General features: G+C 43.4%; 1 protein-coding gene across 6 annotated transcripts in view; it reads left to right on the top strand.

Annotated features, from left to right (window-relative positions):
* The window catches only part of ADGRF5 (adhesion G protein-coupled receptor F5), a 110,540-nt gene that overhangs the window by 20,475 nt on the left and 67,900 nt on the right, over positions 1 to 22,165 (top strand). For 5 of the 6 annotated variants that reach the window (XM_029243374.1, XM_029243371.1, XM_029243375.1 and 2 more), the window contains exon 1: positions 15,785 to 16,050. The exons of the other annotated variant lie outside the window; for it this stretch is intronic. The gene's annotated coding sequence lies outside the window, so the exon portion shown is untranslated. Of the gene's footprint in view, positions 1 to 15,784; positions 16,051 to 22,165 lie in introns of those variants that run through there. 6 annotated transcript variants of the gene reach the window in all.

A 22,165-nucleotide genomic window follows, 5' to 3' on the forward strand; every position in this document is an offset into this window, starting at 1 on the left:
ACTGAAAAGGTGAAGGCATTTTGTCAACAAGCCACTAGCAGTACCAGGAAGCCCTTGATCACCTCCCGTAGGGCAGGAAGGGGCCAGATGTTTTGGGTGGGGTGTCAGAGGAGCCTGGCAAGACCTGTGGATGTGGGAGAGGGGGTCCCCCAGAATCCATGGCTAGGGTGGAGCAACACAATGAGGCCATTGCCAAACTGTAGCCCCAAAAGGAGGGGGGGAGTACATCCCTGGCTCCCCTTTCCTCCCATCCTACGATCTCCTGCTGGCGTCTCCTGCTCTCCCAGAGGACAAGGCACTGCAGGGTGTGGGGTGGGTCCCCCGGGGCACAGAGCACGGCAGAGAAGGTGGAGATGAACCGAGAGGCCAGCCAGCACGTTCCTCCAGCTGGAATGAAACTCCTCGGGGACAGTTGTGTTAGTTACTGCTTCTCTCCAAGGTCTCCATTAGTGTCTGGTGCACAGGTTTTCAACAACATTTGGTGAAGGAATGAATGATGCATGACTTGGAAGAAGAGGCATATTGAAGAGGCAGAATGTGTGATGCAAACCCCCCACACCGTCCCTATTATGATACTTAATTCATCCTTGCTCACAATGTTTTCATGCGAAGGGATATTTTGAGGGGCAGGTACAGCAGGAAGACCTGGATGTAAGAGTGAGAAGATGCCCGGCATCTGATGATACACATATTATACTAATAAGTTATCAAGAAATTCACTTTGCCCATTTCCTTTTTTTATGTTTTTAAAAAATTTTATATTATAGTTGGTTTACAATGTTGTGTTAGTTTCATGCCCACTTCTCAGTCTTGCTCTGTGAGCAGCCAGACTTGATTCACTCTAATAGATGGGCCCCAATGCTGTACATCCAACAGCACAACAGCAGGTTGTGAAGGTTCATGCTCTGGTTTCTACAGATGCTAGAGGCATGGGAGGGTTCACCCCCAGCCAACCCTACCCCAGGCAGGACAGATAGGCCTAGGACATGGGCTGCTCTGGTTCTATCTTCGCCAACTCAGAGGCTCTGAGGCTGAGCTTTACAGACTTCCTGTAAAATGGGGATGACAATCGTGCCCCCCTTTCAGAGATGTGAGGCCCAGCTGGATACTGACCCACTGCCTGGCAGTATGTAAACACTTAGTAGTAGCCTTAAGGATTGTTTCTTGTCTCTGCTCCTAGGAGAGGCGTGGGACATGCGGCAGAGGCTCTGTTTTCTGCACTGGATCCTTGATCAGGGAGAGGGTCAGGAGGGAACAGGATAGCCCGTCCTGGAGGAGGTTTTGCCCAATCCCCAAAGCAGGGCTTCCTGCTTCCTTCCTTCAGGATTAAGTGGAGCAAAAGCTGGTTTCCCTTCTGACCCCCAGTCAGTACCACACACACACGTTTTTTTTTTTTCCAGGTGGCCTAGGGTGGCTTAGAAGTGCACTGAGAAAGAGACTGTGCAGTTCTTCCTTCCACAGGGTCAGGGAGATGTTCCCAGAGGGAGCTGAAATGAGGAGCAGGTGGGGGACTCTGGGAAGATGAGCTTCCCTTGGAGAAGATGGGCAATGCCTTTAGGGTCTGGGGGTTCACGTGGTCTTCCTTTGCCAAGGGCTCTCCACCACTTACATTTGCTGGTGGCAAGCCCTTCCTCCACGCTCTTCGGGTCTGTATCGCTAAAATGACTGCTCCAAGCTGTTACAGTGGAGGATTACTGGACTGAATGTCAATATTATGACATAGAAAGAAATATATATATATATGTGTGTGTCATCTTGGGCATGTTACTTAACTTCTTGTTTTATATGTAAAATGGGATAGTAGTAGTAGTGTTGGGAAATTATGTGAGATAGTATATGTAATGTAGAGCACTTAGAATGGTATATGGTTCAACCAAAGACTATATATGTGTTTGCTTTCTCCATGGTATTTTATTGTGTATATGCAATATAATTAATTTAGCTAGTTTCCCATTGAAAAAAAAATGACTGCTCCAAGTTAAAACAGAGGAGGCTGATAAAGAGAAAATGAGCTACCCTTTGACACCAAGGTCTCCTGTGGTTGCATGACAAGCTTACAAGAAACACTCTGGAATCCGGGGCATGAGGGTTGGTGGTGGGGAAATGTCACCCCGGCTGCAGGCAATAAGGTGGTACATGTCTGGAGAGAACTTAAAATCAATAATAAAACCAACTAAAAGTCTTTTTTTTTTTTTTTTTAATGATCACCATGCAGTGGCAATTCCAAACAATGTCAGTGGCAAAATACTCTTCCAAAAAAAAATTTTTGTTGGTCTAAGTTCTAAACAATTGCTGTCATCACGGGTGAGTTTCAGTAATAGAATCTAAGCTGCTAGTTACCATATTTGTATTACTTATTTTTTATTCATTTTTATCAGAGTATAGTTGCTTTACAATGTTGTGTTAATTTCTGCTGTACAGCAAAGTGAATCAGCTATACGTATACATATATCCCCTCTTTTTTGGCTTTCCTTCCCATTTAGGTCACCACAGAGCAGTGAGTAAAGTTCCCTGTGCTATACAGTAGGTTCTCACTAGTTATCTATACGTAGTAGTGTATATATGTCAATCCCAATCTCCCAACTCATCCCACCCCACTTCCCCACGCCCCCCGTATCCATATGTCTGTTCTCTACATCTGTGTCTCTATTTCTGCTTTGCAAATAAGTTCATCTGTATCATTTTTCTAGATTCCACATATATTTAATAAAGATTGTGTTCTACATAGAAGTTGATTCAGAAAACTCAGTCATATACTGGCTCCCGGCACAGAGGGACTCCACTACATGTTCGTGTTCCAAGAATAAGTTCCTAATGGTTTGGAACTGTCTGAGGTTGCTTCAAGTGACTCTATCTCCTGGGGCATGACATATCCCTGCATTTGAACAGCAGGCTAAAAATAAGTAACATTAGCACAGTAATTGTATAGACAAATAAGCGGAACAAGAGTTGCTTCAATTCTGTCATTCTATGGGACTTCATAGAGTTTTGATTTGTGTTTAAAATTGAAAACAGTGAAGGAGAGTACTACCCTCATGGTGTACTCTTTTTATTTGACAACTACACGTTTTAGCTCACACCTCAATGTTTTACCGAAAATTAGTATTTAAGTGAAAATTTTTTCTCTTTTTTAGTTGTTTTAAATCTAAAGAATTAATCAAGAAAATAAGGACTATTACTGAAAATAATGTTCTCATATAAAAGAGGGTAGAGTTGATAAAAAAAATCTGGTCCAGATGTCAAATATACTAGATGCTTCCATGGTCCAGAATTATGAGTGCAGGCTGTTGCCTTCTTCAATCGGATTTTACAATGCAGAGAAGTGAGTGTGTGTGAGAGAGAGAGAGAGAGAAAGACAGAGAGAGACAGGGAGGTGAACACGTGCATTCGTGTGCCCGTGTGCATGTGTGTATTCATGGGTGTAGGGAACCAGTTTTCACTCTTTGTCGTTATGTGATTCCTGGGAAATGTTATGATGTCAACCATAGAAGTATACTTAAATATTGCTCCTGTTAGTATACATAAATATCCCTGATCAGGCATTTGTTGTATAAGGTGCTTCTGGCACTTAAGAAGGGACGATATGGGAACATTTCTCATGTAGACCAGTAAGTGATCCAAGGGCTGGAGCTCATTCATAAGAGTGCCCTTGTTTAGTGAGGGTCCAGCCGGTTCAAATAAAGAGTCCTAGGAAGAGGTACGTGTGTGAATATCCCACTGGGTAAAGCACAAAGTCCAGATCTCACTGACCCTAAGTAAAATGGAAAATGGAACATTTGAGGAATTCAGGAAAAGACTAAAAATATCAATATATGTTGTTTTCCCTATCTTAATGTTCCAGGTCAGACAAGGTAAACTGAAGGGGTGTGGTCCTGGAATCACCATGTAATTGTTAATAGGTAGCTATGTTTTGTGTAGTATGCATCAGGTCTAAAAATAGCTCAGTGGTCCCAAGAGGCCAGCTTTGAATTATAGGTGGTGATGTAGTTAGGAACAGTCTTGAACTTGGAAACCTGGACTCATTGTTCTGGGATAGGTGGTGGAACTGTGGGGAGCTGGGCAACTTCCATGCGGCACAGTGACGGTTTGCACAGTGCTGGGCCATTGCCAAGGGCTGTAGCAGCCACTGTGTACACCTTTCCCTTCATCTCTTAACTCCGTCTGTCCCTGAAACACTCAAAAAGTACAGGCTAGAACGCAGGGCAACTACACTTTGGGTTTACCAACTTGATCACCAAGCACACTGGAAGGTCAGACAGGGTCTCAAGAGTTTGCCATCATGGTATGAAATGGAACAGACCAGTGAATAAAGGAGATTCCAAAGAGATGGCTTATGCACAACTTAGATTTGGGGAGACAGAATTTCATAAACCTATGGGTAGGGCACTCGAAGTGAACAACTAATGCTTTTCCTAATATTAAAACAAGCAAGTTGTTTTGAACAGGAGCTAGTTTACTGAGTAATATGTGTAGTATCTGGAAAGTGTGTGCCTTTCCATTTTCTTTAAAAGATTCACTTCAGGTAAAATAAAAAAGTGGCCTAACAAGGTCTTGCTAATGATGGAATGGCTCGTTTCTCCAGGGCTCAATTACAAGCTATCTGGTTTTCCAGCATTCCACATCTCTAGGCTTTTAAAAGCATTTCCTGCTCCCCAAGTAGCTGAACTTCAGAAATGTTGATTAATTTCCATTTGTGCTTCATTTTCCATTCTCACCACTGTTCTCCCAACTTTATGCTTCTCCTCGGCGAGCTTATTTTAGGCCCCTTCTTGGGGCTGGAGTTCAGAACCATTGCTGCTCACGGACACAGGCATCAGCCCAACCTTTTCCGAGTTCTTTCTCAAACAAATGTTGTCATTGTGCCTGACATAGTATGTATTCTTGAAAGAGCATTTTAAAAAGAATACATCATGGCTCTGAAGAACTGAGGGAAGTGGTGGTGGAGGGACCCCACTCTTAAGACGTGAAGCAGGAGCCACGGAGCAGGGACTCAGGAGGGAGGTGGGATGTGTCCCTGGGGGACGGGGAGTGGCCATCTTTAGCAAAGGGATGGCCTTCGCTGGTTGACCAGAAGGTGATACTGATCTAGTAGTGTTACCTTTGTATTGTAGGTCTTGGGAAATTTATTGAGCACCTCTTACGTGTTGGGGATTTCTAGCTCTACCTTAGAAGTTATTTTCACTCTTTGGTTAAGATGGTGGAATACCTCCCCATCTATGTAGGGGAACTCCTGCAACCCTACTGGGGGGCCTTGGTGGGCATGGTGTGTTAGCAGCCATAACCACGCCGTGACTGTGCCCTTGAAAGCACTGGATTCTCCTGACGGTATAGACATCCTGGCCTCCGAAAACGGGATGAGCCGTAAAACAAAATCTCCCCTTGATTCAGTCATTAAAAATGTACTCGTTGAATACCTATGATGTTCCTTGTCACAGCTACTTAGTATTTTCATATTTTCTATTATAATCTCACCTCCAAATTAGTCATTTTTAACTAATAATTTAAAAAACTAATAGTTAAAAAGTAGATTTTAAGTGATCAGTTCTTGAGTGTCCATTTTCCTTTCTTAACTACATTATCTTAAGTTCATGGGCGTCACATGAATAAAATTTGGCGGTGCGTCCACAGACCTGAATGGGAAAAATATATCTTTATTTTTACTAACCTCTAACTGCAGGTTAGGATTTCCTTTAATTAGGAACCTAGGTAACAAGCCACAGCAGTATTAGCAGTACCTATGACTTTGTCGCCAATAGAAATCACAGATCATTGCTATGTTGCAGACCCTCAAAAATCTAGTTTATTCCCATCACCACATGAAATGTGTGATAGTCATTAAAGCTGCCTCATTAAATTTTTTAATTGAATAAATTAAGAAAGAAGTAAATATATTACTAAATCACATTGTTTTAATATTTTGATAACTATATTTCAATATCATTATTTTCTCTTGTAATCCTATGTATTTTGTTCTATACATTTAAAAGCGTTATTCAGAGAAGGAATCATAGTCTTTGCCAGATGGCCGAAAGGGTCCATGCCCCCAAATCATTTTTTTTTTTTTTTATCCCACAGTCCTTTCATCCAGGGCCAGGGAGATACAAACTCTTTCAGTCTTTATATGTCTAGAAATATCTTTACTTTGCCCTCATCCATGAATGTTTTTTCAAGTGTGGAACCAGGTGAGGCCACCCTGGAAGAAAGTACAGGTGGAAAAGGATGGTGGGACCATGGACAAGGCTTGGGGCAGGCTAAATTTAGAGGGCAGGTAGAGAAAGAAAGGGCACCAAGGGGATTGAGAGGTGGGAGGAACCCATGGGGTAGGAGGAACATCAGAAGACTGGATGCCAATGGGATTTCAAGGAGGCAGGAGCAGCCAGCTCTGTCACATGGTGCTGCAGAGTCAAGGAGGATGAGAGCAGCAAATGGACCATTGACCATGGTGATGTGGAAACCATGATGACGGTCATGAGAGTCGCTAGTGCAGAGCTAGGGAAGGAAGATGGATTTGACTGACTTGGGAGCCAAAGAAGAGGGGTGAAGAAGTGGAGACAAAGTCAATGTGTTCAGCTCTTTGGTCAAGAGTTACTGTAAAGGGGAGCAGAAAAATATTGCAGTCAATGAGGAAAGAGACAGATGTCAAAGGCTTTTCAAGAGAGATTCTAGAACATGTTGGTGTGCTACTGGGACTGATCCAGTGCTGAAGATGAAAGAGGAAATGGCACCCAGAGCCGAGTGGAGGAAGAGGCAGGTCGTCGGCAGGAGCAGGGCTGAGTCATCCTCTCAAACCAGAGGGCAGTTCAGGTGCAAGAGTGTGGGAAGTTTGCACATAGGAAGATGAGCGTTTGATTGATTCTGTTCTCTCAATGAAGTAGGAGGCAAGACTACAGCCAGGAGTGAGGAGAAAAGAGAAAATGTGAAATGGTGATTTGGAGGAGTGAGAAAACCGACATAAATAAGAGGATTGTCGGGCCACGTGATTGTAGCAATTCCACCAACAATTAGCAGGATAATTTTAATAAATAAGCTGTTTGTCTGCTCTCAGACACAGATAAGAACTGCTCTCTGAAATACTCCCCCCTTTCCACTATCCCCCACTTCTCTCTAACCCCGTTGCCCTCCTTTTAAAAAATTTTTTATTGGAGTGTAGTTGATTTACAATGTTGTGTTAGTTTTAGGTGTACAGCAAAGTGACTCTGTTATACATATACATATATCCACTCTTTTTTAGATTCTTTTGCCATATAGGTCACTACGCAGTTTTGAGCAGAGTTCCCTGTGCTCTGCAGAGTTGATCCTTATTAGTTATTTATTTTATATATTGTAGTGTGTATATTGTCAATCCCAGCCTCTCAATTTATCCCTCCCCCCCTTACCCAATTGCCTTCTTGTTATTAAAGCCTCTCTGATGACTTAAACTGATTCATACTTACATGCAACTCATTGGAAATGGATAATATATCCGCCTTTCAAAGGCATGTGAGTCAGAGCAGAGGTTGTTCCTTCGCTTAAAGCGATTTGTCTCTAAAGGTGTAAGTTTAGGAATTAGAGGCAGGTGGACATAGGTTTATCTATTGCTTCTCAAATCCTCCCACAGAGGTGACAGTCTACACTGCTGATGTTACCTGGCGCCATATTTTTCAGACCACTATGGTGCCCTTCACTACACTTTCAGTTCAACTGTATCCTAATACAATAGAAAGAATCATTTAACCTTCTTTCTTGAAAGGATATAGGCTCTGGCATAATTTACTTAGAGCATCATTTCTGGCACTAATTAAATTGTGGACCAAGCATCATAAAGAAAAGACTACAGGTTTAACACAAGTTTAATACTGTCTCTCTCTACTCAGAAATCATCACTGTATCTTGGGCATTAGGTATAGGGATCAACCCCTTACCTGTATCTGGGGAATTGTCTTAATTTAGAGGTAAGAAGAAAGGGTATCTGAGTATCCAGAGGGGGTTGGGGCAGGCGCCAAGGCACAATGTTAAGAGTCCTGCCTGGGAAGACAGGAGATATCAATTCTAATTCTGGTTCTGACACTAATGGGTGTTGTGGCCTTGGTGAAGCCTCTCAACTCCCTCTAGCATGGTCGCTGGAATGAATGATCACCAGGTCCCCTTGACTCTCAAATCCTGTGATTCTGACTTTTCTCTTGGCATGTATGACTCTTCAGTTCTCATTTGTCTGGTGCTTTTAGCATCATGGCTATTCACTCATTGGCTTGATAAATTCTGAGGAAATCACCTCTCCGATCAAAGGCAAAAATGGGGGAACCTTTGTTTTGGTGGCAGGGGAAGTGTTGAGGCCCTGAATCGGGATGGAAAGTGCCCTTATGGGGACTAGGGATGTTAGCAGATGCCCTCACTGCTGCCTGAGGCATATGACACCTGCCGATGCAGAGCACCTGCACCCAGGACACACAGTGAAGGAGCAGAAGTTAGAAGAGGAGCGACCACCCACGTTCACGTACAAAGGAACTTGCACACTTGAGACCAGATTCAGCTTCCTTCAAAACAGCTTCCTTCCCAGACCAAGACAAGGAGGAATGCCCATGTCCTCAAATACCTATTAGCTCTTCTCCATGTTGCTGAAAGTAAGGGTAGTGGGGATGGGGGCGGGGATAAAGGAGGAGGAGTCAGTGATACATGTGGTCCATCAGTAACTCTGACATCCGTGCACACCGAGGCTGCAGCATGTGGCTGACGTATGGGCAACAGTATGCTCTTCCTGCTGCATGGATGGGCTAGTGGGTCACCTGTAAGAGCCAAAGGTGGAATCCAAAGGCTAGGGATGATTGCCAGGCCACTGACGGTCAACCCTGCATAAGAAAAGGTCAACGAAGGCCAAGAGAAGGCTGTTGATGTCACCTCTACAGATCTGTGTCCTGCATCTGTCTCCATTTTCCCATATGCTGTCTCTCCCTCTTCCAAGAAAAGGCAGGGAAGGTAGTCTTGGCCGTGGTCCAAAATAGGACTTCACTTGGAGGGTGCTTTGGATTTCTGACCGAAGCTAGGACCATCACGGGAGACATAAGAAGGTGGGTAGACTATGGCAGTCAACTGCATCCAGTTGGTCCAAAAGATGGAAAGCTTTGGGATCTACCACCGCAAAATAATATAAGTATCTGAAAGATACTTATGCCAAGAAGGCATAATAAATCTGTCTATCGGTGGAATGGATCCAGTAACAGCAAATGCAAATAAAACCTGAGAGGCCGCCGCTGAGTACAAATATGACCAACTCCAATTAGCAGAGTCTCTGCCAAGATACGCACACAAGATAAGAATAAGACCATTTGTATACCATAAAACCCGCCCAATTTTCTGTCGGTTTCTTCCTTGCATAAGGACAGGTCAGTGCCAGAGGGGAATTTTCCTGGCCTCTTTATAGAAATAACAAAGGAGAGCTGACCCTGAGTCACACTGGGTCAAAAGTGTTACCAACATCTGGTTGTGGATTGAAAAAAGACAAATAGGGCGTACCCTGCCAAGACGTGGAAGTGTGAGTGTTTTACAAGTAGAATAATTATGGACTTTGGTGTATACCTCTGCTGTGTATATACTAACATCGTGGCATTCTTACCTTTGCTTTCATGTTACACTTTCAAATATGCTTCTTTAATGAACCAAATAGGCATCTCCCCTCAGGGAGCTTACACCCTAGTGGAGGGTTAGAAGGTGGAGACAGCCAATAAAATAAATAAGTACATTATAGTGTATTAGAGGTGATATGTGATATGGAAAAAATTCCTCAGGGAAGGGGGTTGGGAGGACTGAAGTGTGACATATGGTGGTCAGGGAAGGCCTCACTAAGGAAGCAATGTTTGGGCAAAGGTGGGAATGAGGTGAGGGAGTGAGACACGAGGATATCTGGGCTAAAAGCATCGAGGCAGAGAGAATGGCCAGTGTCAAGACTCTGGGATGGAACAACCTGGCTCACAGGAAAGCCAGCATGGCTGGCGCAACGTGGAAAGAAGGAGAGGAATTAAGGGAGGATATGGTGGGAGGAGCAAAGCTGCCAATGGTCTAGACCTTCCAGGCCACTGAAAAGACTTTCACCTTGACTGTGTGAGATGAGAGCATGGCTGAGCGCAGGTGAACATTACATAGCTTAGATCTTATGAAGATCATTTTAACCGCAGTCTTACACAGAGACCAATTAGAGGTAAAGATGATCATCCAGGCAAGAGGTAATGATGGTTTGATAAGAGTGATAGCAGTGGAAGGGGTAAGAAATACCCAACCACGCATGTATTTTGAAGCTAGACAGGATTTGTTGACAAATTAAAAAGTGTGCAAGGGAGGACTCAAGGATGAGTCTTAGAGTTTTGGTCTGGCTAACCTGGAAGGATGGAGACGCCCTTTACTGAGATGGGAGAGACTGTTGGAAAAGCTAGCTTGGGAGGGAAGACCAGTTTTGTTTTGACATGTTAAGTTTGAGAGCCTATTGAAGATCCAAGTGGATTTATCAAGTGAGAAGTTGGAGGTACTGGTCAGATATGCAGGAGTGAGGTCTGTGATTGAGGTAGATGTTTGGAAGTCACCAGCACAAAGATTTAAACCACAAAACTTGTGGAGATCACCTGGGGAATAAGCGTCAACAGAGAAGAGTTCCAAAGACTGAGCCATGGGACATGCCAGTGTTAAGAGGAGAACCCAGCCATGGAATGAGATGAAGCAGTTTCCTTATGTTTGCCTTTAAAAAAAAATTTTATTGGAGTATAGTTGAGTTAGCTTCAGGTGTAGAGCAAAGTGACTCAGTTGTACATATACATATATTCATTCTTTTTCAGATTCTCTTCCCATATAGATATTACAGAATATTGAGTAGAGTTCCCTGCGCTATGCAGTAGGTCCTTGTTGGTTATCTATCTTATATATAGTAGTGCGCATGTGTTAATCCCAAGCTCCTAATTTATCCCTCCCTCCCCACATTTCCTCTTTGGTAACCATAAGTTTGTTTTTGAAATCTGTGAGTCTGTTTCTGTTTTGTAAATAAGTTCATTTTGTATCATTTTTTAAATTAGATTCCACATATGAGTGATATCGTATAATATTTGTCTTTCTTTGACTTACTTCACTTAGTATGGTAACCTCTAGATCCATCCATATTGCTGCAAATGGCATCATTTCATTCTTTTTTATGGCTGAGTAATATTCCGTTGTATATATGTACCACATCTTCTTTATTCGTTCCTCTGTCACTGGACATTTAGGTTGCTTCCATGGCTTGGCTATTGTAAATAGTGCTGCAGTGAACATTGGGGTGCATGTACCTTTTCAAATTATGGTTGCCTCTGGATATACGCCCAGGAGTGGGATTGCTGGACCATATGGTAGTCCTTTTGTTTGCTTTTATGGAGCAGCTAGGACATGCCAGCACCGAGTGAGGAACTGGGCATACGATAAAGAAGATGGGGCCCGGCCCTCAAGGCACTTACAGTCAATGCATTAAGCATTAAAATGATCATTTGAGTGCAGTCTGGTACCTGCAGAAAGACACGTACCTGATAGTTTGGGGTCAGGGAGAGGAAACACATGGCCCAGCCGGGGAGAGTTAGGAGGGTCCTTGGAAGAAATGACATCTGCAATTTAACTGGACATTAAAAGTTAGCCAGATGAAGAAGGGGGAAGGGCAGAGACGTGACACAGCCTGGAGCATGCTGGGAAAGACACATTTATTTGGTGCTGACATTTCTGCCTGAGCAAATAGCTCTGTCTCCAATGAGGTTATCCCCTCAAGCCCTAAGAGGTGCCTCATACTAACGCAAACATAGATTAACACGACTAGTGAATTAGTTACTCAGGCTGCACCATCGCAGTCTGGTTGAAGTCTGGGTTCAATTTGCCACCAACGACAACATATTAGAACTCAGGAGAAGGGCTCTGTCCCAGCCAACGGCAGGGCAGCTGTAGCTGCGACAGGGCAAAGTCTTCCCATCAGCAGTGAATTCCGGGTTGCAGCCGAGACCATATGGTGGTCCCGTTTTCTGTTTGTCTTTGTTTTCATTGTAAAGTGAGTGCCACGAGCACAGAGTGTTCCTAGCAATAAACAGGACTATGGATGAGACAGGAATTGCTCTTCAGTGAGGCAAAGGGACAGCCACCTTGACAGCGCCCTGTCCCATGTCAGAGTTGATGGCGTCCCACAAACCAACGCAAATAGGGAAAAGACAGCGCTTTCAAAGAAGCGTTAACCCAGGAGCTGACTGACAGCAGGGTGTTTTTTAAGACAAGATGCATCTGAGTCAAGGTCCCCCACGTTGTCACTCTTTTTTGAAGTATCAAGGCCTGCAAGCTTTCCTCTCCTGGAGTGGGCGATCTCTGCCCCCAGACATTTAGTTCTCTCTTACAATTACTTTCCAAAGCCGTCAGCCTGCAAAGTTCTTTTAGTGTGCTTTACCCCCATGATAACGTACAGGTTCCTCCTACGTTTTCTTCATTCCTTCCAACACAGCTGGTGTCATTCATCTACATCTATACTAATCCACTCAAGATACCCCCAAAGGAACCACATCTCATGACAAACACAAGAAGGTATATTTTAGAGGCATCTTCAAAGTGCCCATCTGTACGGAACCAGAGGCAAAGCCAGCAGAAAACAAAGGCAAAGACAGTACCAAATCCCTACATGATATTACAACAAAAACCTCTTTTCTGCAGAAATAGCAATAGCTAACACACATGCTCACTAAATGCCAGGCACTGTTATAAGCCTTTATACATGTACGGAATTCATTTAATCTTCCCAACAACCCTGAGGTAGGTCTTATTATTAATCTGATTTTACAGATGAGGAAACTGAGGCACAGAAAGATGAAATAACCTGTTAAGTTTCTGAGGAGCTACTAGTGGGCAGATCTGGTGTCCACATGCTTAACCCCAGGCTACTTTGCATTCTCAAGACTCAGGTGTTCTCTACTACTTAAATTTAATATTATAGGTTTTTAGTATAAAAAAGAATTTGGAATGTCTTTGTCCATTTCGTATAGAAAAAGTCAATACCACAAATATTTAGTGTAAGAAATTTGGAATACCTTTTGACCCTTGAACAGCGTAGGGGTTAAGGGCACTCCCCCCACCCCCGCACTCAAAAATCTGTGTATAACTTTACAATCAGCGCTCCGTATCCTGGTTCCACATACAAGGAGTCAACCAGCTAACTGTGGATCGTGTCATACAGTCATGTGTAGTTAGTGAAAAAAATCGGCATGTAAGTAGACCCAAGCACTTCAAACACACATTGTTCAAGGATCAACTGTATTCTAAGACATGATTTAAGCTGTTTGCCTCTGTGTGTATGTGTCTTAATATTTTTCTTATTTATTTATTTACTTATTGGTCAAGGGTAGTATTTTATTTATTTTTTATAGAATTATTTTTTAAATTGAAGTATAGTTGATTACTATGTTTTTTAAAAATGTATTTAAATTTATTTTGAAATAGAAATTCACAGTTCTTGTTTGTGGGTAAGATTAGGCCATGTTTTCTTATCTGTAGGGATGTTATTTTGCTCCTTCTTCTTTTTTAAAAAATTTTTTATTGGAGTATAGTTGCTTTACAATGTTGTGTTAATTTCTGCTGTACAGCAAAGTGAATCAGCTATATGTATACATACATCCCCTCTTTTTTGCATTTCCTTCCCATTTAGGTCGCCACAGAGCACTGAGGAGAGTTCCCTGTGCAATACAGTAGGTTCTCATTAGTTATCTATTTTATAAATAGTAGTGTGTATATGTCAATCCCTATTCCCAATTCATCAAACCCTTCCTTGCCCCCTTGGCAACCGTGTTTGTTTTCTACATCTGTGACTCTATTTCTGCTTTGCAAATAAGTTCATCTGTATCATTTTTCTAGATTCCACATGTAAGCAAAATTATATGATATTTTTCTCTTTCTGACTGACTTCACTCTGTATGACACTGAGTATTTTCTATAGAATCAAAAGATTTATTTTTTATAGTGATTCACACTTTACTATAGGTAATGCCGTTAGAACTGGATTAAATAATAAGGCCCTTTACTGTGCCACTGACAGTAAATCCAGAGGTAAAGTACATCCACAACGCGCCACATGTCCAAGCACACCCAGGGCCCGGCAAGGAGAATGACATCACTGTGCTTTAAACCTATCACAATGCACCCCCTGAGCACAGCCAGGCCCAGGCTGGCAGCAGGGAGGAAATGGAGGGTAAGCTGTCAGGGGGCAACCAACAACATCTTCCACAATGGCATCGAGTGGGCTGGAGGATACAATTTAGAATCAGTACCGAGAAGTAGAATAATATTTTGAAGTTTCATCTTCTTTTTGCCAAAATACTTCACCATTGCCCCCAGCCTGAGTACGACTGGTGGTTGCGATAGCTCTGGCTGGAAAGGAAGGCTGGTGAGGAGGGAAGGAGACGGTGTGGGACAGGGAAGGCCCATGAGCTTGGAGGATTCGAGCCCAGGTCTCCAGTTCTGGAGCTGTTCCTCTATGCCAGGCTTTTACCAGAGCCTATAGAATATACTGCCTCAGCAGTATTATTATTCCACTTTCACACATAATAAAACTGAGTCTCAGTGAGGTCTCATAACATGTCCAAGGTCACAGAAATAGGAATCAGTGGCCCTATGGTTTGAACCCCTACAGTCTGACTCTGGGGTCCTGGCACTGACACACAGTCCTGACACTAGGAGGATTTCTTTCAATGGGATCTGGGGACGGCCTGCGTCAGACTTACTGGAGCACTTACAATGCAGATTCCTGGGCTCTAGAACAGGAGCCATTCATCAGACTTTCTGTGGGCAGCGTTTTAGAGTAGGAAATTGAAGATCATTCCCCATGCTGAAGTTTAAGAACAATTAGATGACCACCTATTACTTCCCATCTGTGTTCTGACCTTGGGCAAGTCACTGTTTCTCTTTGAACCTCAGTTTCCTCCCTTGTAAAAAGAGGATGAGTAAGGTCACTTTCAGCTCAAAAACTCTGATTCTGATTCATTTTAAAAATTTTTTTATTGGAGTATAGTTGCTTTGCAATGTTTTGTTAGTTTCCGCTGTACAGCAAAGTGAATCAGCTATACGTATACGTATATCCCCTCTTTTTTGGATTTCCTTCCCATTTAGGTCACCACAGAGCATTGAGTAGAGTTTCCTGTGCTATGCAGTAGGTTCTCACTGACTATCTATTTTATACATAGTGATTCTAATTCATTTTAAACCCAACCACCTGACTGCAGCCTGCCAACCTGCCTTTTTCCAGGTATCTCCTTATCTTTAAACATTAGTGTTATTGAGATGATATTTTAAGTGTTATAGAATTTATAGTTAGATGCACAAATATTCATAGAGTTTCCCTGGAAATCTGGGAGAACTGGATGCCCCTGAATGTGACATATTTGAAGTGCAACCCTCCCTTAAGCCCAGGGCTAGGACTAAACAACCTCACTAGGTCTTCTCGTATTCAAGATTTTTTTAATCTCTGATTTCTTCGTGCCACTAGAAATGAAACTCATTGATAATTGTAATTTCCTTTCTGAAAGCGCAATCTCATTTAGTGGACATCTTTCAAAGGTTTAAACGAGGCATCCTACACCAGCCATGAGCTCTAACACATTTGGGGTTCTCTCTGGTTTCATTTTCTGAACTTTTTCTTGGAGAAAGGAAAACAAAAACTAGGGCATTGGCCAAACAAGTCCGGCCACTCAGTGAATAGGTTTCTAGATAAGAATGACCTGAAGGACTTCCCATGGGCGTGAGGGAAATCGCATGCGCCATCCAGGGAAGAGGACCAGAAATCACTTCTTGCTTTCAAACAGCAGCTAGCCATCAGGGATGGCCCTGTGAGGCTCGGAGGACCACGGCAGGAAGGCCCTGGTCAGCAGCGAGACTAAGCTCGGCTTGGAGCTGCCGGACCTGCCTGAGCCCTCCTGACGAGTCCTGCTTGACTCTCCCTTCACCGAGCATGAGGCTGTGGGGTGAATGGCCTCATAGTGGAGACCTGGAAGTTTGTTAGACGTCTGATCAGAGCAGGAGCCGGCCTGGGACAACGGTGCTGGGAAGGTAACAGGCATTTCTCCTAATGGGGGTCTGTCTCCCTTTGTAGCAAGATCTCAGGGGCAGCTAGGTCACTCTGACACTGCTTTAAGTCATCTTTCAGTTACGACCCTCTGCCTGATTTTCTTTTCTGTAGCTGTGACATGTATGTAGGGAGCACAGAGCATGTCTGGTCAAGGGCATTTTGCATGCAGGCTGTTGGTTAAGTTGGTGACACTGTGTTTAGGGAGACTGAGTGTCAGGCAGTGAGCTGGGATGCTTTTAGGATTTCCTCTAAAATAAAAAAAGCTTTCCTTTTCTTTTTCTTTCTTTTTAATGAGGTTTGCCATCCCTGAGCCAGAAAATACCGTAAAGACCAAAGCATTTTTGAATTGCTATGTGAGTGTTTCCATGCCAGGCAGCAGGGGAGGCTACCCCGAGTGTAGCAGGAGAGGCACGGGTATCCTCAGGTCCCAGGCAGTCCTGGGAATGTGAAATGTAAGATGCTGCCCCACCCAGACTGAGGGGAAAGGGGTTTGCAGGTCAGCGCTGGGAAGGATGTCAGGAAAAGTGCTGGGATCAAGAGCAGGCAGGCTTGTCTTCAGTGTTCTAGAAGGAAGGAAATGCCCTATGATGTGTGGTTTGCTTAAACCATTTTTTTTAACATCTTTATTAGAGTATAATTGCTTTACAATGTTGTGTTAGTTTCTGCCACACAACAGAGTGAATCAGCTATACGTGCACATATATCCCCATATCTCCTTCCTCTGTGTCTCCCTCCCACCCTCCCTATCCCACCCCTCTAGGTGGACACAAAGCACGGAGCTGATCTCCCTGTGCTATGAGGCTGCTTCCCACTAGCTATCTATTTTACACTCATGCCACTCTCTCACTTCGTCCCAGCTTACCCTTCCCCCTCCCCGTGTCCTCAAGTCCATTATCTGTGTCTGCGTCTTTATTCCTGCCCTGCCCCTAGGTTCTTCATGACCTTTTTTTTTTTTAGATTCCATATATATGTGTTAGCATACGGTATTTGTTTTTCTGTTTCTGACATTTCACTCTGTGTGACAGACTCTAGGTCCATCCACCTCACTCAAATAACTCAATTTCGTTTCTTTATATGGCTGAGTAATATTCCATTGTATATATGTGCCACATCTTTATCCATTCATCTGTTGATGGACACTTAGGTTGCTTCCATGTCCTGCCTATTGTAAATAGAGCCGCAATGAACATTTTTGTATATGACTTTTTTTGAATTATGGTTTTCTCAGGGTATATGCCCAGTAGTGGGATTGCTGGGTTATATGGTAGTTTTATTTTTAGTTTTTGAAGGAACCTCCATACTGTTATCCATAGTGGCTGTATCAATTTACATTCTGATCCACAGTGCAAGAGGGTTCCCTTTTCTCCACACCCTCTCCAGCATTTGTTCTTTGTAGATTTTCTGATGACGCCCATTCTAACTGGTGTGAGGTGATACCTCATTGTAGTTTTGATTTGCATTTCTCTAATAATTAGTGATGTTGAGCAGCTCTTCATGTGCCTCTTGGCCATCTGTATGTCTTCTTTGGAGAAATGTCTATTTAGGTCTTCTGCCCAATTTTGGATTGGGTTTAAACCATGTTTTCTTGTACTTTGTAGAAAGCCAGGCCACACCACTTCACTGCAGCTCAGTTTTTCCCTTCATAAAGGGCTAATGTTTGGGGCCTTTCATTTTTGAATTACACAAGTAATGCATGACTATATTCGTACTATAATAGACTATGCCTAACAATTTTTCAAGTCCCGCACACCCGATATGCATTAGTTTTTTTCCCTCCCCAAAGTTATCCCATCAGTCGTTTGCTGTGTATGTTACCAGTTAAATGACTTGTTTTTCTGTCTTCCCAGCTCTTAGGACAAGTCAGGGCACATAGGAGTACAAGAAATTCGCATTGTCAGATCCATGTATTGTTCTTTAACAATACCTTCCTCTCACTGGAAAGAAAAACTAATACATGGGGAATGTGAACAGCTCTTTTAATATTTAGAAAAGTTTGGAAGAGTTTTATTCATTTTCAGCATTATTATTTTTGTGTTGGTTTTGACTTTGGCAACTAATAGTATTCATAACAATTTCCCAGGGATTAAATTCTAGATTTTTCAACTAGTAGTTCGGGCCTCTCTCCTGAAGGCCATCAAAGGCATTCTGTTCTGGAAAATAAAAGAAAAGAAAATTAACCTGATAGATAGATGGATGGATGGATGGATAGATAGATGATAGCTAGCCAGCTAGATTAAGTGGTTGGCTCTGGGAAAATGGGGAGAGTGTGGGAGAGATTCCCTTTTCATTTAGTGGATAATAGTTGGGTTTAACAGATGGGTTCATTTTCTATTTCTTTTAGCTTTCTGTAAAAAGGTGGCCTTTTTTTTTTTTCCTTCCATACATTATTATGAGACAAGTGAATAAGAAGAAAGCACAGTGAACTAGTCGGTATGGGTCATGGAGAGAGGATCTGGAATGAAGTTGCATGAGCAACGTCCAGTCCAAGAATAATCACAAAATACTTTCAGTTGCTATTTGGCATCTTCTTGCCCTTCCCAAGGTTTCTCTACCCCAAACTAGAGGGCCAGCTGGCCCTGCTGATTTTGGACATTCTCTGGTGCTTTCTTGACCATCCTGTTAAATTTGCCTGCCTTGACTCTTTCTCAGGGTAATTCAGTTAATCATTTCACCCTACCGCGCAGTGCTAGCCCCTGATAGAGACCGCCTCATCCTCCACCATGTCATAGGTAAAGCAGGTAGCTTGTTCGCATTTTATGGAATACAAAAATGAGAGGCTCAGAGGTTTCGTTGTTTGCTCAGCATCTCACAATTAATCTTTTGGGGGCACTGAAATAAAAAGAAGCCCAGATCTCTGCCTTTCCAACATAAGGATAAAAGTCATGTGGAATAGAGAATGAATGGGATTGGCTAGATTCTATCAACTTGGTAGCAACATGGACTCCCAGTTGTGCTGGAAGTCTGTAGACAGATTAAGCTATTGCCTGGTCCAGATTTTAGCAGATTCTAATGCCTTCCGTCGATTGGTATCACCCCCAGAAACTTAACAAAAAGAAGACGTTGCCCAGACACTTCCCTGGAACAACTGAGTCAGAATCTCTGGGGAAATGGCTTGGGCATGGTTTATTGTGTGGTTCGTTTGTTTTTAAACCTCCAAAGTGATTCTGTTATGCAGTGAGGGTTGAGAACCACTGAGTCCAAACTGTAAGAGATAAAGTCTAAACTGAGAAGCAGAAGTGATAACCGCTTCATGGAGCCGAGAAGTTGGGGGCAGAAATCCCAGCAGCTGTGAACATCATGGCTTAGGATTCTGGCGGCTCCTATTTATGAGAGGAACAGTCCCGTCTCACGTCTGCAGGTGAGAATGAAGAGGCATCTCTACTCCCCAGACAATGGCACTGCCTTTCAAGTTTAAATCAGAACAACCCCACTGGCTTCCCTGCAGATTCATGGGCTCCCTGTTACTTGCAGAGTTTACAAAATCAGATGAAATGTTCTAGGTAAACAGGACGTGCTCTTCTGCCGCCAAATGACTACGGGGGTGGGGGTCATCTGTTCTACTCAGTGTCATTTTAACATGTGTCTCAGTTCCCAGAAAAAGAAATACTAATTATCCTTTGCATGATCTGCCACTTTCTGGATTGATCTATAGATGGACAGACAATAATTCAGAGCTGTTTGGTTTTTTTTTAATAGATTTTATTTATTTACTTATTTATTTTTGGCTGCGTTGGGTCTTCGTTACTGCACGCGGGCTTTTCTGTAGTTGTGGCGAGCGGGTGTTACTCTTCGTGGCGGTGCCTGGGCTTCTCATTGCAGTGGCTTCTCTTGTTGCAGAGCACGGGCTCTAGGTGCGTGGGCTTCAGTAGTTGTGGCACGTGGGCTCAGCAGTTGTGGCTCACGGGGTTAGTTGCTCCGCGGCATGTGGGATCTTCCTGGACCAGGGATCAAACCTGTGTCCCCTGCGTTGGCAGGTGGATTCTTAACCACTGCGCCATGAGGGAATCCCCAGAGCTGTTTTTTAATCAGAAGATGTGTCCCTAGAAACTTCCTCGCTGACATTTCTCAGTAAAATCCAAATTAGTATCACTCATCGCTGTAATCTTTGTCTCCTTTATAAGGGGCACTGGGTGGGGGGGGGCTCTCAGCCTCAGTTTCCCCAGGTCCTGGGAGTTTCAACACAGAGTAGGTGCTGCAGGAAGGCTTGTTGGGTTAAATATCTGTGTTGAGGCGCTATGAATTCACACGTTATTTACCAGCTCAGCATTTCAACTCACGTTGTCTGATTCTAGTGATGATGGTTAAAGTAACTGGCGTCTTGCCTGTTTCAAAAAAAAGATAATCACAAAGGTGAAACCTTTAAAGTCACAGCTTAGTGGAAGCATTTACGGTGATAGGTGTGCAAAGAGCTGTGGAATTACAAAGACAGAGAATCCTTTCCTTTAATCAGCTTATACTCAGAATGGGAGGCAAGGCACAGGCCTTGGGAATTTTAATAATAACAGGTAATATTTACTGAGTACTTATTATGTGCCAGGCACTGTGTTCAGTGCTTTACAAAGACTGTAAAGTCATACAGTTATTCCAATAGTCCAATACCTCAGGTACTATTATAATACGTACTTTATAGACAAAAGGACACAGAATTTTAAGTAAGTTGCCCGAGGCACACAAAGCTGGCAAGTAGGGAAGTTGGGATTCCAGCTCAGGCAGTCTGACTTACCAGTCCAGAGGCCTAATTACTATGCTGTGCTCCAAAAACCACAACAGTGCTGCAAAAAAATCCAAATGCCAGGGCCAACAGAGTAGCGGAGGAGAGAAATGCAGTGTATTCCAAAGAATGATGTATTGCTCGAAAAGACAAAAAAAGAGGCATGTGCTATAAAGGGTGAGAGCTCAGATTCGGCAACAGAGTTGGCTACATACTGTGTGACTTGGGGGGTGTGATTTAATTTACCGAAGTCTCAGTTTCTCCATCAGTAAAATGGGGATATTGCTACTTCAAACAATATAGGATTTAAGGATTAAATGAGCCTAGCACATGCAGAGCGCTTAGTCTAATGCCAGCATATAGCGAGGGCTTGATAAATGATAGCAATTGTTGTTGCTAAGGGAATAAGCAAGACCTGAAATAATGAGTAAATCTCAGAAGGGAGGAATGGGTCATTTCAGCTGCCAAGAATAGTGTGAGAAGAAGCTAAGAGCTAGCAATCCATTCAACCAATATTTGTTGTTAATATTTAGGACACATTTTGCAAAAAAAGGTACAATAACAGCTTGTGAGTAGGTCAGCCTGTTCTGTATCCAAGTGTCATGGAAGAAAAATGTAGCAGGGCTGGGTTTTCCTCAGGTTGCGGTGACCATGCTTGCCAGGTGAATTAGTCCAAATATTCTCTGGGCATTTGAGAATGTTCAGAGTACTTGAATGTGGTACAGTAGCAATCTATGAAAAATAGTGTTCTAGGCAAAAGAATCAGCTGATGGTATTGGATATTGGACAGGGAGGAAAGGAGGGAGGGTTCAGGAGATTGCTGCAGTCATCCCGGTGATAGTGATAATGATGAGATGGTAATGTCCACACCAATATGGAGGCCGAGGAAAAGAAAACATGGCAGTGGAGGTATTTACAGGACTTAGCGAATGGTTAAATTGCTCCCCCAACTCCTGCCCTCGATTCTTGTAACCAGGAATACCTGTGGGGTTGTGAGTCTGTGAAACTGAAGAATGAAGCCAGCAGCTGGCAAACCTGGGAAGAGGTGGGTTAGGAGAGAAGAGACACATTAGTTCTGGATGAGCTGAATTTACACCCAGGTGGAAATAGTCCAGTTGGAAAGATGCTCCTAATATTTAGCAAAGAGATCAAGGTGGAAATAAAGTTAAACTGATAATTGAAGCTATAGCTGTGGGCTTCCCTGGTGGCGCAGTGGTTGAGAGTCCACCTGCCGATGCAGGGGACGCGGGTTCGTGCCCCGGTCTGGGAAGATCCCACATGCCGCAGAGCGGCTGGGCCCGTGAGCCATGGCCACTGAGCCTGCGTGTCCTGAGCCTGTGCTCCGCAGAGGGAGAGGCCACAACAGTGAGAGGCCCGCATACCGC

This window comes from Monodon monoceros, unplaced genomic scaffold, assembly GCF_005190385.1.
Source record: "Monodon monoceros isolate NGI ecotype Baffin Bay Population unplaced genomic scaffold, NGI_Narwhal_1 Super_Scaffold_3, whole genome shotgun sequence".
NCBI lineage: Eukaryota > Metazoa > Chordata > Mammalia > Artiodactyla > Monodontidae > Monodon > Monodon monoceros.